This window comes from Rhynchophorus ferrugineus, unplaced genomic scaffold (genome assembly GCF_030347505.1).
Source record: "Rhynchophorus ferrugineus isolate W39M unplaced genomic scaffold, kcgeb_rfMv2 rfM3, whole genome shotgun sequence".
In the NCBI taxonomy this organism is placed as follows: Eukaryota; Metazoa; Arthropoda; class Insecta; order Coleoptera; family Curculionidae; genus Rhynchophorus; species Rhynchophorus ferrugineus.
This window is the reverse complement of record NW_027472582.1, coordinates 14,612,359-14,629,873: the sequence shown is the minus strand read 5'-3', so window position 1 is coordinate 14,629,873 and position 17,515 is coordinate 14,612,359. Positions and strand designations below refer to the sequence as shown.

The following is a 17,515-nucleotide window of genomic DNA, read 5'->3' as shown; positions in this document are numbered from 1 at the left end:
TTGGCTCTTCGTGGCCTTATTCTATCGCAGCCGACAATACCCAGTCGTGCTCTTACTCCTAATTGTCTCGACCTTTTCCGTCGAGCGATCAATTCAGGTACCGCAAGCTGCATGGTGTGATGTGCCCTCGTGCGCCTCTTAACGGTGTTACCGGTTACGGGCACCCTCCTTACTAACTGTAAGAACTACAATAGTTAGGGTCATTGGATCTGCTGACAGTATTGGGTTTAGTGGGTAGTCCAGATGTAGTCTCTACATAACCAGTCCACTTCGCTTATTCATGCGGGGTTCCGCGACCTGGTATCCGTAACAGGATGCCCGTACTCGGTGCCGAAACAAAAATATTTGTGAAGGATATACTGTTGCAGCTCAGGGAATGGGAAGTTCTGCGGCACCAGCGTACTCACTAGGCATAGAGCCTTCCGATTACATTTTGTTTAGATCGATGCACCATGAATTACTTGACGCATATTCGTGAATTGCTGAAGAACTGCGAAAATGGATCGATGCTTAGATCACTACCAATTCAACATAGTTTTTTCAACGCTCCAACACAATCATGCCAGAAAGATGAGGAAACGTTGTATGAAATGATGAAAACCATCAATTTTCCTCAATAAATATCTTCTTAAAGTGAAAAAGTGATTAGAATACGTACTAGCATCTAAAAAAATACCAAAATGATTGATATTAGTATGTCACAAATTTAGACGACGTATGTAAGAATAATTTTGAAGAGATTATGGGAAATATTCTTTCTTGTCGCCATAACGATTCCTTCAATGACTTATCGAAGATTTAAATATTTTGAGGGATACCCAATACTTTCATTGTAGGATATATTTTACTAGCCAAAAAAATGTGACATGATTATAAAAATCAACCTCAAATACATTCAAACATTTTCTTCATTATAATTATAATTGAATTTAAATATAAAACAAAATATACTACCTTAAAATATGTTTTACAACGGCTGATATAGTTTTTACGATTCTCAAAGTCGTAAAACAATTCTTTGAGGTGGATACGTTGTTATTTTATAATGAATGAATATTTACTCGAGTCTTATAAGGAAGTAATAAAAAACTTGCAAATTTTATGGGCGAACTTTTGCCATGTCTTTAGTACAATGAAACGGTATTATTACTATCTATTAAAACGACATTCCATATTATTTTATATTCAAATAGCTATAGAATTTTCGAAAGGGTTATAAAATGTTTTATTATATTTGTGTCAAAATAGCCAAAAGTCAAGAAATCCTAAAAGACATTGTTAAAGGTCAAAAATAGATTATAAAAAATAAGAAAATTACTTGATTATATGGGTTATGCTTTTCTAGGATTAATGTTTTTTATTTTAAAATTGTATAACCACTTGCTTTAAGAACCATTCACATATTATGATTGATATTTATTTAACTTAAAAAAGCAGTTATGATTGATTGATTTTAAAATATACTTAATGTAACCTTTTTAGAAGTCGAATGTTATTTATATTTACCGTATTAATGTTAATTTATATATTGTTTAATTGTGTCGGAACTCTTTGATTGGTCATTAGTAATATCCCAGTCTATTAACGAGAGATGAATAATAAGTATCCAACCCTAACAAAAAGCTAAACACGTATATTATTGTCCAATATAATAATATTTTATTATGTTATTAATAAAGCCCTTTTAAAATATAGAAACATGTAAAGTATTTTAATATTCGGAAAGTAACATAGTGTCATCGTATCATAATATCTAGTTTATTCCAACATGTGTTTACGAATGTTTTTTGAAATATGCCGTAAGTGAGATGGAGATGTACATATCCCATTTCGAATTTTCGTTGGGAAAAACAATGGAAGAGAAAATTGCTCTAATATATTACCTTCAAAACAACAGTTTCATTTTGATAATGTAAAAATATTTTTATATTTTATATATTTGAAATGATTGTAAATAGGGATGGATTAATGACCACGAAATATTTGTATCGTATTTTCTCAATCAATATTTATAATTATTTAATATCTATATTTATACTATTTAACCATCACACTCTTTTTAAATACAATAATAGTTTATTTGTTGTTAATAAGGAATATTTTAAAACTATTATTGCCAGAAACATAAATGAAAGAAATTTTAACATTCAAAAGGCTTGATCAAGCATCAAGAGACCTCTAAAATCAAAAAGTCAATCAAAAAAAGATTCATAGTTGCCAAGATTAACAATCATGCTATATATATTACATTGTAGGAATCTATTAGGAAAGGATGAAACGGTTACCGGCGAACACTATTCTAAGCTTTTACACTTTTTTTTTTCGTTTTCTAGATTGATCAGCTAGAGCCAAATGGACTTCGGCTGATGTCGCTTCAGGTTCGGGATATGATTGTTTTGCGGGCGACAGAGACCCTGGGTTACGACTGGGACTGTCGTAGTTTGTTTACTACTGGGGTTTGTGGACGGGTAGGGATTTATTAAGGTGTTATCGTGTTCTACGGTTCCTATGGAGAACCTCACACTGAGCATTTCATAAACATAAATTTTTCACAAACGGGATGCCTGATTCGAGATGTGTATTGACGTTCCTCATAAACCATGGGGCTCTGAGTAACGTACGGACTTATTTAGATTGGAACACTTGGAGTAGTTCAAGTTGTCTCTCCGAGACATACTTGTACCACACCTGAGCTCTGTTGAGGTAGATTGGATGGAATAGCATTTTATACAGAGTCGCTTTCTGTGGGATTGGGAGTTTGGTTTTTCTGCAGAGTAGAGGAAATAATAGGCTGTACACGCCATTTCCTTAGCAAATGGCGTGCTGGATTTGGGTAGACCATTGAAATCTGCGGAGACCGAGGTATGAGAATTTCTGGACCAAGGGATAGGGACTTTATCGATTTGGAGGCGCGAAACTCCTTCTTGCGGTGGAACAGAATAGCCTGAATTTTACTCGGGTTAATCTGAAGTTTTTAAACGTATTTTATCTTGATTTGTAGCAAAAATTACCACATTTGTCGATGAAGAAAGTGTTGTTCCATCAAGGCAATGCATGGTTGCATGCGTGTGTAGTCAACATAGCAAAATCTATAAACTGGGCTACGAACTGCTGCCCTATTCAATATATTCTCCAGATTTTGCTCCGTATGACTATTTCTAATTTCTAAACTTGAAGAAATAGCTTGGTGGTAAAGGATATGGGTTGAATAAAGAGGTATTAAACCAAACGCCTATTTTGGGCCCCGATGCCCAAGTTTGGCCTTATTTGTTGCCTTGTTTGGGTGGAAAACAAAAATTGGAAAAACGTTAAAAGCAGTTTTTGTTGAGAAATTAAGTGCTTTTTTTGTCAAAAAAAATCATCCATAAAGATGCTGACATATAAAATTGGCCCCATAAATAACAAAAAAGTTAGATAAAATACTTCGTGTATTTTATGTTTCTTATATTTTATACATTTTTTAGTCAAGGTCAAGTAATTAACATACAGCCCTCGTATATTCTTGATAAAATAAAACAAAACAATCTGTCGCAATACAACCATAATCCGAAGGGTTATCTTTCATTTTTTTTAAATAAGGCCAACAAGTTGTTATCGAAGACCACATCGTAAAACGTCATTCACGACACGAATACCAATTGCCCAAATTTTACACGATTACCCCACTTTTACAAAAACAAAAGCGAATCGGCTGGGAACGGTTGCATCAGTCATTGTTTTTTTTTCGTGTTTTTGTTTCATCTCGTTTTCTATAAAAAAACGAAATTTCCGAACACAATGGGATGATGTGAAGGCGAATTATTGTTACGCGGATGAAACTTCATTTTTCCACTGACACCGCCGGCTCAGTGACGTCGCGTTTTAATTTTTCCAAGGCTGTCGCGAGAATAGATGATATTAATTTTGAATTGGGCAATATTACATTTTATGGTACGAACATAATTCGTAATACGAACGACATCCTGCGAAATAAAATGTGTCTATTTAAAAAGTATTATTAGGTTAATGTAACGTGTTTTAGATTGAAAAGGACCGGATATAAAATAGTCCGATGGAGCAAGGTCAGGATGGTGACGCGGGTTTTATAATTATGAAGATTAGAGATTCATAACCTTGATAGTCGATTCTATTGAATGGTTTGTGTAAATATTTTATATTAAAGCAATATCGGTTACATACTTTTTGCGAAAAATGCTACAGGCTAGTGACAATATAAATAATTTTAGCCAAACCTGTAGAAAAAAAAATTAACTAAACCAAATCTGTGCAGGTGCAGTTTACGTATAATCAGATCGCACAAGCACCAATAACAATAAAAAAGTGCTACCATTCCATAGAGCAACAACGCTAAGTATCTGAATAAATATTGATGCAAATCCTCGTAGGAAAAAATATGTAAAAATAAAAGGAAATAATAGGTGTTAAAATATAATAAAATGTATTGGTTAATTGAAAGAAAATCACAATTACTATTGTACAAGCAATTATCGAAACGTATATGGACATATGGCATTAAATTTTAGGAATCTTTCGCGAAATGCAGTATATATACAACGCAAGTTTTCTAGAACAAAGACCTGAGAAGTATTGTGGGTGCACCCAAATACTACAAAGGCGATTAGTTACACCCAGACCTTCAGATATCGACTGTCATTTATCAAAATCAAGAACATCGCAGAGTCGCAGAGAGCATTGTCATATATATGGAAGTCATACAAGCATTGGATGACACCAGAACAGGACATGAACCCAAAAAATCAAGTTTTCACCTAAGATGATTTATCATTTTCGAGATTGTTATTCTTCGCCTGTAGATGTTCCAGTTCGTTCCTCTGTAAGTCTTTCCAAAAATTCATAGGTTGATCGTACTATAATATTAACTGTTACTATTGCTATAACATCACACGTAATGTTTAACGTAATGTGTTACTTAATTATAAATATAGTTTTAAGAGTTCTTTATTAATTTTCTATACATTTTGCTGGTATTATCTTTTTACTTTTTTAATGAAGGAATGTTAAGTATTAGATTTAATCTTCTGAAAATATTTTGAAATATTTTGATGTAATAGATGTTAGATCGGTGATCGAGGTCTATAGTTTGGAGTTAACGTTGTTAAGGTTCACAGAGGTTAGTGGGTCTAAGAATTAAAAAATTGGCAATATAAGTGTTTTTTCCAATTTCCAGACAACAACTTCCGCACATAATGCAGAAATTCCAGTTAGGCCAGTAACCAGACTGAGTAGACTGTATACCTCCTGGAATTATCTCTAAGTTAGTTACTGGCCAGTCGGTAGGACTGTGGTTCGTAGCCCCTGTTAACATACTGATTTGTTGTGCATTAAATAAACCCTAGTTGTGTTTATTATGTTATCATGATTATCATGTTATTTACATGACATGTAAAAAATTACTCCATTAAATAATTTCCTGTATAAAATATCCTATTCTAAATTCTATATATGTCCATTAATCAATCAGATGGCATTAAACTTTTTAGTCTACATACTTCGAATAATCTTAAGTATTCTTAAGTACTTTAACAAGTAAAGTTTTTCGAAGTATTTAACATAAAAATTAAAAATAGAATTACTTTCTTTATCTAAAAGGATTATTAAAATGGTTCTAAATAGTTCTAAACGGATGTCGGGCTGTTGAGAAAAGACACAGTACGGAACATCATCAATAGTACGAGATACTTTATTTGTAATCGTTGAATGATGTCCAAATTATATGGTAACAGTTGAACTGAAAAGTCCCTGGCCTATCATAGTTAAACACATTTTTTTGGCAAAATTAGATTTTTTTTATTAAAAATAAGTCCCTTTAAGAACTAATTTGTAAAAATTATAAAAGGACAAGCAAAGGTTTTGAAGCAAAGGTGCTTCAAACTAGGTCTCATTTTCGGCGATCACCTCTTCATTCGACGAACATTTTTTCCCAGCGAGCTTTTTTTTTGAGATCTGAGAACAGGAAATAGTCGCTGGGGGGCAGATATGGAGAATACGGTGGATGAGGAAGCAATTCGAAGCCCAATTCATGGATTTTTGCCATCGTTTTCAATGATTTGTGACACGGAGCATTGTCTTGGTGAAGCAGCACTTTCTTTTTCTTCAAATGCAGCCGTTTTTCGGCGATTTCGTTCTTCAAACAATACAATAATACTATAGTCGCTGTTAATGCATATGCATCCCAAAATACAGACGTCATAACCTTGCCAGCTGACTTTTGCGATTTCACACGCTTTGGAGCGGATTCATCGGGCGCAGTACACTCGGATGACTGTCGATTAGACTTGGAAATGATGGAGCCATGTTTCATCCATTATCACACATCGACGCAAAAACTCGGGTTTATTACGCTTGATCATCTTTAAACAGTGCTCCAAATCACCAACTCGTCGTTGTTTTTGGCCAAAAGTGAGCTCACGCGGCACCCACTTTGCACAGAGCTTTCTCAGACCCAAATATTCGTGAATGATATCATGTACACGTTCAGTTGATATCTTTAGAGTGTCTGCTATTTTATTAAACTTCAATTTACGGTCATTCAAGATCATTTTGTTGATTTTTTAAATATTTTCGTCGGTAACAACCTCTTTTGGGCGTCCACTGCGTTCATCGTCTTCGGTACTCATTTCACTACGTTTACACTTAGTATACCAATCCTTGATGGTTGATTTTCCTGGGGCAGTGCCCGGAAATTCGGTATCAAGCCAAGTTTTTACTTCAACTGTATTATTTCCCTTCAAAAAGCAATATTTTATCAATACGCGATATTCCTTTTTATCCATTTTTTTCTACAATAATAAAAGTTGCTTCACTCAAAATGCTATAACTCACAAACTAATGATTTGACAGCTGTTAAATTTATACACGCCTCTTTTGAGGGTTAGGGCTAACTAAAAACATATGGATTTAAGTAGCGCCACCCATAATTGGATTTCATATGATCAAATAGGTCAATAGAGAGGTTAAATAGAGAGTTCAAGTGAGTGAATAAGTACTGATTCACACACCAACATATTTGAGTGATTTTTTTCCCGAGGGAGTTGATAGTTGTTAATAATTACTGGTGAGCATGTTCTTCTATGCAGGGTACTAATTTATACTGTCGCAAGGTACCACGAGTGCACTGTCTTGAAAAAAAAACCCGAATGTATCCATCGTTTTGTTTTATGGTAAAATCTCTATCTATGAGATAAACTAAGATTTTATTATCTCAAAGTGAGAATTAGGGAGAAATTTCTTTAAATTAACCTGAAACCCTGTATATTACACTTGAATAGTCTAGATTAAGTCTAGATTTATTTTGTTTGCCAGTCAATTGTTACAATATAAAAATGCCATGATTTCTCATTACGTGTAAGTATTATAATTGTGAATAATTATTAAATAAAATACATTTCTCCAAATGTTGTACGCCACTGCAATAGCGTAAAATTGCCTTTTTTCGATTTCATTCCGTCTCGCGACTATATCGACGTGTTAAGGTCGACCAGAGCGGCTTCGCGAAGCATCCGAAGATCGCTATTCTTACTGTAGCATTATGGGTCAAATCAGTGTTAATCGTTAGATTGGATGCCGCAACGTATTACGTGGCCCCTTTTTTCGCGAGTGCATCGAATTACCAACTACGGATCCGAAAAAGGAATGAAATTAAATCCAGAAAAAAAAACAACTAATATATTTGTAAATGTTGAAGATGCACTTTTACTTGCGCGTCGCGGTTTATGAAATATGTGTTCGGTATATGGTAAAATCCCATCATTAAATATACTTTTGTAATGGGTTTATTTTAACAAATTGATTCAACCTCGATTGTTTTGGAGTCTTTGCAGTTATAAATCGCAGTTTTAGGTTTTTTTGTTAAATCTATAAGATATTCAGACATATATTTAACGATTATTTGATACATTTCCCTTCTTCCCTCATTAATACTACTTTTAGTTTATCTGAATCTGTTCTACCGCCTAATATAAACTTCAAGTCACAGCCCTGTGTACCAAGAAACGCGTAAAACAGTCAATTTTGAAAAAAAAATCAAATTAAGGGAAACTAAGAGAGTTAATTCAAAATTAAATAAAATTCTTTGGAGTACCATCATTGACTGTTAAATCATTGGGTAGACTATATTTATAGTCTATCCAAAATAGAAGTTAACTCACGTTATCGAGATGTATAATGTGTGAGATGTATATTGCCTGTGTCATCACTTCAAACACTGTTAGGATTTAAACAGCGTAAAGATAACTCACGAAGTGGTGTAGTGCAACTGACCTGACATTGATTTTAAAGGAAAACAAATTTTAAAAGCATATAATAGAACTAAAGGGGACTTGTTATTTCAATTTATATACAGACATAGGTATTTTAAAGTGGAACATTAGTCCACCCCTGTCGGTACGCTAATTAAAAGTATAAAGATAACAAAGGTTGATGAAAATAGGTATAAGTTAGCGTAACATTTGGTTAAGTTTTGTAAATAATAATATTTTTTAATAATTCATAGCAGTTATATTGGTCTTCATGCTGGAAAAAGGAATCCAATCAAAATAAGAGTGAAATATTTCTATTTGTTTCTTGGTAAATATATTGTTTAATGTAATCAATTTTTTTAGTAATAGGTCTGAAAAAAGATACACAGGAATTCAGATGTCTGAACAATATCGCCACAGAGGGTAACATCCTCCTCCCTATCACTGCACAATCAATAAAATCGAATTATTATGGAATGTGGCTAAGAATAACCACAATAGATATGTAGGTCGTGGAAAATATAGAAGCAAGAAATGTTTGGATCTTTGGGACTTGAAAATGACAAATGGTGGAATTATGAAGTAGTGTTAGATTGCAAATTAACGGTGTAGTTAAGTTAATTTGAGCAGTGAATGGTACTTTCTGGATGTGGGATTATGATTCAGCGCTGACAATATCAAGACAGTTTGATCAGAGCGAAAACATCTAAAGGTAAATATATATTAAACATAGGATAACTGTTTGAAATCATGTTGTAGAGTGTGAAAGATTTATTTTGCATATCTATTGAATATATATCTATCTGTGCATATCTATGCAAATAACAGCCTGACACATACATGGTTGACACAATTAAATCCATGTTGTTTAGTTAGCACTAACGGATTAATAGTTTGTGAATTATAGAATTTTGAGTGAAGCAACTTTTGTTAATTTGGAAAAAAAGGGATAAAAATGAATTTCGCGTGTTGATAAAATATTGCTTTTTGAAGGGAAAAATATAGTAGAAGCAAAAACTTGGCTTGATGCCGAGTTTCTGGACACTGTCCCAGGAAAATCAAACACCAATGGTATGCTAAGTTTAAATGTGGTGAAATGAGCACAGAAGACAGTGAACGTAGTGGACGTCCAAAAGAGGTTGTTACCGACGAACATTAAAAAAATCCACAAAATGTTTTTGAATAACCGTAAATAGAAATTGAATGAAATAACATACACTCTAAAGATATCAACTAAACATGTGCATCATATCATTCACGAATATTTGGGTATGAGAAAGCTCTGTGTAAAGTGAGTGCAGTGCAAGCCCAATTTTTGCCAAAAACAACTACGAGTTGATGATTCGGAGCAGTGTTTGAAAATGATCAAGTAAACCCGAGTTTTTGCGTTGATATGTGACAGTTGATGAAACATGGCTCCATGAACCCCCTCCAAAGCGTGGCAAAACGTAACAGTCAGGTGGCAACATTATGACATCTGTATTGTGGGATGCGCATGGAATAATTCTCATTGACTGCCTTAAAACAGGTAGGATTATCAACGGCGACTATTACGTAGCGTTATTGGGTCGTTTGAAGGACCAAATCGCCGAAGAGCGGTCGCATTTGAAGAAAAAAAAGTACTGCTTTACCAAGTATACCCTTGAAGGGAATTATGATGAATAAAAAAACTAGTGTTTATCAGTATTGTATATAATATATTAAGCACATATCTATGTATGTAATTGTTTAGAATATATATGAGCACTTGGTTCAAATGTACGAGGGAGGAATGAATACAAATTGTTTTGCAGACATGGCAAACGCATTAGGGAGAACGCAGTGGTTAAATATAACTTTATCAAGAAAAATATATACAGGTAATAAAGGAAACTAAGGAGAAATACTTTTATATATCAGAATGATATGACAAGAAAACACAGCAGCGAAGGAAATAAGAATTAAAACTAAAATGTAAATATTTTCTCTAATGAAAATAAACTACATTACTTAGATGTACACTTAGTAATTAGATGGATTAAGCCTTCATGAGATACCACAGGTGTTTTAGATAAAAGTTCAATGTAAATGTAATAACAAAATAACTGTAACCTACAAACCAATGTCGCTGTTTAAGTAACTGTAGTTTAAGTACTTCGATAACATATGCATTAGGTGTACTATAATGTTAGAATAAATTATATTTTGTAACATTTTTGGTTCGTTATTTTATTTATTTATTTTTATATTAGAATATTGTTATATATCAAAGCTAAAATAAACTAAATGTCAAAGATAGGTGCGGCAACATTGCGATGTTTTGACGTCATAGAATGAGATGAGGTGAGTTTACTGCTACATTGGATATACCTATATATATATATATATACATATATATATATATATATATATATATATATATATGTATATATATATATATATATATATATATATATATATATATATATATATATATATATACGAAGGTATAAGAAAACAGACGAAGTAAAACAAATTTAGCAGTACAAAGAGTTTAACAAAATAAAATTTGTGGATCCTATTTCTATAGAATATGTTAATAATTGCAGATTGTATGTTATATTTGAATATATCCTTGTTATGTTAGGGATCAAATTTTGCTTATCTAATTTAAAATAATCTAACAAAGTACTAATTTAATATTATCTAAAGCAGAACTTGACATATACAGATAATTAATCCGCTTTGTTCAGTGTCTGAGTTTTGGCTGGCTGAACTTTAGACGAAAGAAACGAAGACAATATGTTGCTCAACAAAATAAATGACATTGTCGAAATTTTCGGTGTGGCATTTTTCTCCCCCGTTTCTCTGGCGGATTAAGTTTTATTTTCTTAATCTGTTAGCCGAACAGATGTAATTTGTTCGTGTTTTTAATTATACCATAGTTATTACGGTAGTTACTCTTCTATTTTTTTACTTAAAGGAGAACCTGTAGATATTATAGTTTATTTAAAGCTTACACCACCACAAAAAATACGCATGTAAAAGTGTGTTAAATAAAAGTGGCCATAATACGGTACGTAATATTTTTTAAAGACTCGAACTAGTACCTAAAGTAGTTACTGAACTATTCACTCTAGATTTTGATTAATTCGTCAGCTCGAATGATAAATAATCAATAGGAGTCCATATTCATTTCATTCTCATTCATTCATCGCATTATGCCTTATTCAGCCTGGTTATAATATCAAACTATATAAATTATTTAACAATTTATATTTTTACTTAAATTTTTTAATAAATTTTATATACTTTGGAATCGTTTAAGTTGGAGGTGGTTGGACGGCTTTTTAAAGTATCATATTATTCAATATTAAATTTTCGGAAAATATATCTTGTCACCTTTATTTTTCTTAAAATACCCATTTTAGCATATGGGAAGAGGGCTACTTGTTGAACGACGATACAAAATAATACTGAGGGTTTAGATTTATTTGTTAGTAATAAGGGCCCTTGTTTTTTTCGATACTTTGATAATTTAAGTTAATATTCTAGTGGTTTTCTTTGAGACGAATCTTTAATAAGAAAATAAATAGAATATTTTATGTATATTATGTATATTGTATATTCAGAACAATATTTCATACGACGATAAAATTGATTGACATAAGTAGTACAATATCGAGCTATTTTTAGCTCAGAAGTATACTCATATTGTCTCATACGACTTTAACAGATAAATAAGGAACTCATTTAAAACATAAAATAATTAAACTTAAATTATTAGCACTAAAAAAAACGTTTTAAAATCAAATATGTACATAATAATCGTTGTAATAACTACATATAAATAAACAAATACTTATTTAACCTATCTACTACACGTTTTACATACTTGAAGTCAGTGTGGAGAAACAAATTAGAATTGTTTTATTTGTTATTTAATATTGTGTCGGTCAGTACTGTATAATATTGTAAATAGATAAATAAGTTAGGTAGGTATTAAGCTAAATTATGTGTATATAGTAGAATATAAAATACCTGTAGTAGATAGGTTAAATAAGTTATTTGTTCATTTTTATTTAGTTACTACAACGACTATTATGTACATATTTTATTTTAAAAGGTTTTTTACCCTCTAAGTATAAACAGTTCAATGTTGTCTTGCCAGATTATTTTTTAAAATTTAAATTAATTAAATATCGTACTCTAATGGTATTTTTATTTTTGGAAAGTGTAGTACTAAAACAAATTTGTATACAGATTTGGACTTCAGAAAATCGTGTCCCTATAAGTATGTAAACACACTTTTGAGAATGTAAATGATTTTGTATAAACATATATTTTTCTTTTCTGAAGTATTTTTGTGATACATTCATCCCAGTTTCATACTGATTTTCTTATTTCTTTACTTCTTATCGTGCCCATCTTTGTTATAACTGTAGTTACTCTGAGGTATTTCATTTTCACTGCTTGCATTTTACTTTTTTCTGTTTGTCTCACATTTCATTTTTATTAATTCATTTGCTCTTTATTATGAAGTAAAAATTCATGATTTTTCTAATTCTCCATTCATTTCCGTTTCTTGGCATCCATTAATTTCAATTTCTATGAGCAGGCAGTTAAATGCATTTACATGTTCTAGTTTTAGTTACATCCTCGAATTGGATAGTTGTTACTGCTAAGGGAATAAATCTAATAATAAATCAAATCAACCTAAATTCGAACTGTCGGTTTGGATTCCGACAAAGACATTCAACAATCGACTGAAGAATAACGGATATCATTGAGTTTTGTTGGAAGAAATATAAACAAATATTCTCTGCAGTTTTTCTAGGCGTAGCACAAGCCTTCGATAAAGTTTGGCACCAAGGCATATATAAATCAAACAAAATCTTGCCAAAGCAATATGTAGATATATTAAGATTATATATCTCCTATAGACATCAGAACAAGAAAAACAATATTCTGAACTAAAATAAATAGAAGCAGGAGTGCATCAAGGCAGCGTCCCAGGATCTGCTTTATACTAGTGCTTTATACCAAGAAGCATCCATAACAGGGCTACAGACAGCTAGTGATAAACTAATAGACTGGACGAAACAATGGAAAATAAAAAAATAGTCTAGCTATAGGTAGCAATGTAAAGTTCAAGTATATCAGAACAAGGTATATCGTAACGAATATTTGAATAATTACCAGGAAATTCCTATAGTCAAGGAAAAATTTAAAAGATTTGCTGGGAACACGTAGCCACTCTACACCTCCATGAAACCCCAGTAGCACTTCCGCTACTACATGGACGACACTCTGTCCACAGACTAAAGAGAACTAAACCTTGGGAACTTGTGTGATAGCGCTCGAGTGAAGGCATGTAAGGTGTCGGAACGGAACTATAGAGTGTCGCTGGATAGACTATAGTGTGTAAATTGTAATGATAATTGTTAGCAATAAATTAATGTTTGGTCTAGGAGACCAGTTTTATTGATAACTACATTTTTGAAAAATGCTTCTGGCTCTCCCATCACCATGACTAAGGATTTGCTTCTCTTAATTATCAATCCAAATTCTCTTAATATAATACTTCATCTGCTTTAGATTTTCTGCAGCTGTTTTAGCCTATCAATTGTTATTATTACATTATTTATACAATCTTCTACCGATATTTCTATTTATCCGTATTTCATGTTCTTGAATTATTGCACCTCTTTATTGTAATCTAATGTTTCTTATAATATAGTGTTTCTCTTTTAGAGGCTCATGGGTGAAGTAAAGCCACGATATGGTTTCTGAAGGCTCAAATCACGGACCATCATGAAAAACAATGAATAATAGTATTAGTTCTTTGAGTTCTTATATAAAAGAACACTTTGAACTTTCATCGAATTTAAAGGTAATAATTAACGTTAATGTTGTTAATAATTAAAGATTTCATTAATTAGGAAACTAGAGAAAACTACCGGAACAAGTATATAAAATATTTCAACTCAACAAGTGTATATATATTTCTATTTAATATATACAAAACAAAATATATTTCAATAGTGTAGGTATTTTATTGATCGATCTAGGAATTAATAATCTAGGAAATTTATTGTAATTAATAGGAGCGAAATTGAAATTTAACATTGTTGAGAGTTAAACATTGTTGTTCATCCCAGTGTTTCAGTGACGTTTAATTAATGCAATTAAGTTATTTATTATAAAATGTAACAATTATAATATAGAAAGTCATATATGTATGTAAATTTATAATACACCTCCCTGATTTATTGTATTTAATATCTCACGCTAGGTATACAACAATTGGTTATATAAAATATATGAAAGTGTTTATTCTATTGTCTTTTTATTAATAACTTTACACGCTGAAGTAATATTTTTTTATTTACAATTGGTTTTAATCGAATATAAATAGATTAATCTAAATTAATTAAATCAGATTATATAATGTCAAATATACTCGGGTAAGTGATTAAAGTATGAGGATTTTTTTTGTAAATCCCATGCCTTATTGTAAATTTCCTAGAAGGAAAATGTCTGCTTAATATTCCGGGTGATTTTTTTCTCAGATATTTTTCAATGCGTAATCAATGGTTTTTGTTTATTACGTGCGTTTTTTTTTTACATAACCATCTCACTTAGAATTAATAGCAAATTTTTTCTCGGTGAGCTTTTCCAACTATAGTCATATGGTGGTACATTTTATTGATAGTTTATGTTCATCAAGTTTATAACAGTACTCTATACCACTTCGCAATGTTCTTTTTTGAATTAAACTAAAAATAGTCGAATAATTCGACATTTCCATAGCCGAGCTAAATATGTATTTTACAATTCCAGCAATAAGAAGTTATTAATAGAGAGAATAAAAAATGTTTTTTTGACAGAACTCAACTCTGCTCCTCAAGCCGCTCTCTTTCAAGACTAAGTTTGTGCTTCAAACTTCAGTTCGGTTTCTCCTCCAAATTTTATACTGTTTTTGTGGAACGATTTGTTTTTGCTCTCGAAATAGACTTAAACCTCGACAATTCACTTCATTTGAGCTAAACCTCTTTGGGCTGGGCCATAAGTTGACTTCATAAGCCTTCAAACAGCTAGTAGACAATTTGAGGCCAAATCTGTTTCATACAGTGGATTGCAAAGATATTTGAACCGTAATTTGTTCATTTTAGCTGTAGTTGACGTAGACTTTTGACAAGGTGCTATCGAAAAACGTTGTTTCACTGAAACGATTTTAACTTGTAAATCAAAAGTCAGATTGTCATGATATTTTGTCAAGAGCCGTATGAAGATTAAGATTAATTAGATTAAGACTATTAGATAAGATTATTTATGTATTAGGCTCAGAACATATTGACATGGTGGTGTTTTTAATTTCGTTTGATTGTATGAATATTTCTAAAATGTTGTTAGCTAAAAGTTGAATTAATTTGGATAGTCGCTATCTTACTTATAAGGTCAGCAGTTTTTTTAATTTATAATACAGTTCAAGGATAGTTGTGTGTTTTTGAATGTGTTAGGAACTTAACAACATCATAGATTTCTAATATCTGTGACGATTGTTTGGAGAGGGCTTGAAGATAATTCTCTGAACTGATGAAGGCTGAACATCTAGGAGAGTCGTTATGTTTCTTTCGATTCTCAAATTGGGTTTGTTTCGTAGGTATAAAATGGGGAATCTCATATTTTTGATTGATTATTTTTCAACATTATATTTTAGAGTCTCTTTCTTGTTAAATAAGATTTAGCAAGAATGGATCTAGCGCTTAAGTGCGCTTTGAATAATGGCCTTGATCATTACGCCCCCCAACAGGTGTTAATCTTTATTATAATTTTCACATTTGCCTATTCGTCATTAAATAAGAGAATTTAATGGTCAAAAAAGTTAAACAAACAATAATGAAGGAAATTAATATTAAAAAAGCTCCTGGTTATGACTTAATTACTGGTAAAATTTTAAATGAACTATCAGAAAAGGGTATGCTACGAATTAGTTACTTCCCTAGCATCTAAAAATGATTCTTAAACCAGGAAGAATACCAGAAAATGATGTTACAGGCCTTCTACCGGCCTATAAGTTTATTACCGATAATCTCGAAAGTTTTCGAGAAACTAGACATCAAGAAGTTAAACTATATAATAGAAAAAAGTATAATTATTCCAGAACATCAGTTTGGGTTTCGCAATAAGCATGGGACTATAGAACAAGTGCACATACTTGTAAACAAAGTAAGCACTGAGCTAAATTTCAAAATATATTGTTCGGCTGCTTTTCTAGATATATCTCAGGCTTTTGACAAAGTATGGCATACGGGCTTAAGGTTAAACTAAATAAACTTCTCCCTCATCCGGATTATCAGTTACTAAAATCGTATCTCACTGCTAGACATTTTATTGTAAGTCAAGGCGATGAACATACCGAATTAAATCCCATATATTCAGGAGTTCCGCAAGGTAGTGTACTGGGTCCAGTACTGTATCTTCTGTATACGGTCGATCTGCCCACCACAAAAATAACTACTGTGGTAACATACGCAGTCGACACAGCAATCTTGGCATCCCATGAAGATCCAGTCACAGCATCAATTAACTTATAAACCTACCTGGATCTAATACAATTATGGTTGAAGATATGGCGCATTAAATTCAATGAAACAAAATCCGCCCATGTAACGTTTACCCTACGTAGAAGAACATGTCCATAGTGAATATCAATCATCGTCAACTCACCTAAGCAGAGCAAGTTAAATATGATGGTATGCACTTAGAACGAAGGCTAACCTGGAAGAAGCACATATTATCTAAACGAAAATAACTTCGACTGAAATTATATCAAATGTATTGGCTCATCGGACGCAAATCTAAGTTATTATTAGATAACAAGGTGTGTAAAAAAATTTCTATAACAGATTGTGACTGGCAATAGAAACTGTATCTACTACGATAATCCCTAACTAATCCCAGGGTAGCTTTAGGAGCGCCATCCACATCGACAGAGAAGTGGATTATTCATGACCATAAAGTATTTTTGCTCATTAAGTGGTATTTGGAAGGTATAGTGTCAGCCCAGGAAATATGATATGCTCACTAGGCCATACGTTACAATATTTGTGAAGGATAGAGAGTTGCAGGTCGAATGAGAAGTTGAGACGCACTCAACATTAATGCAGCATGACATTAAAATGATGAAGAAATGTGAAAACCGATTGATGATTGATGTTAAAGTGAAAACATGATCCGAATGCATGCAAGCACCGTGGTTCAAACCTGAATTATTTCCACCGTGACAATTATAG

General features: G+C 32.1%; 1 protein-coding gene and 1 long non-coding RNA gene across 4 annotated transcripts in view; one reads left to right on the top strand and one right to left on the bottom strand.

The window, feature by feature from the left end:
• Window positions 1–17,515, bottom strand: part of Gld (Glucose dehydrogenase) — a 121,030-nt gene that overhangs the window by 46,066 nt on the left and 57,449 nt on the right. The window contains exon 1 of one of the 3 annotated variants that reach the window (XM_076401017.1): window positions 13,416–13,524. The exons of the other annotated variants lie outside the window; for them this stretch is intronic. The gene's annotated coding sequence lies outside the window, so the exon portion shown is untranslated. Of the gene's footprint in view, window positions 1–13,415; window positions 13,525–17,515 lie in introns of those variants that run through there. 3 annotated transcript variants of the gene reach the window in all.
• On the top strand, window positions 7,513–14,506 carry LOC143194321 (uncharacterized). The gene is made up of 3 exons (XR_013005292.1): window positions 7,513–8,970; window positions 13,971–14,109; window positions 14,159–14,506. It is a non-coding gene; the product is annotated as an uncharacterized LOC143194321 (long non-coding RNA).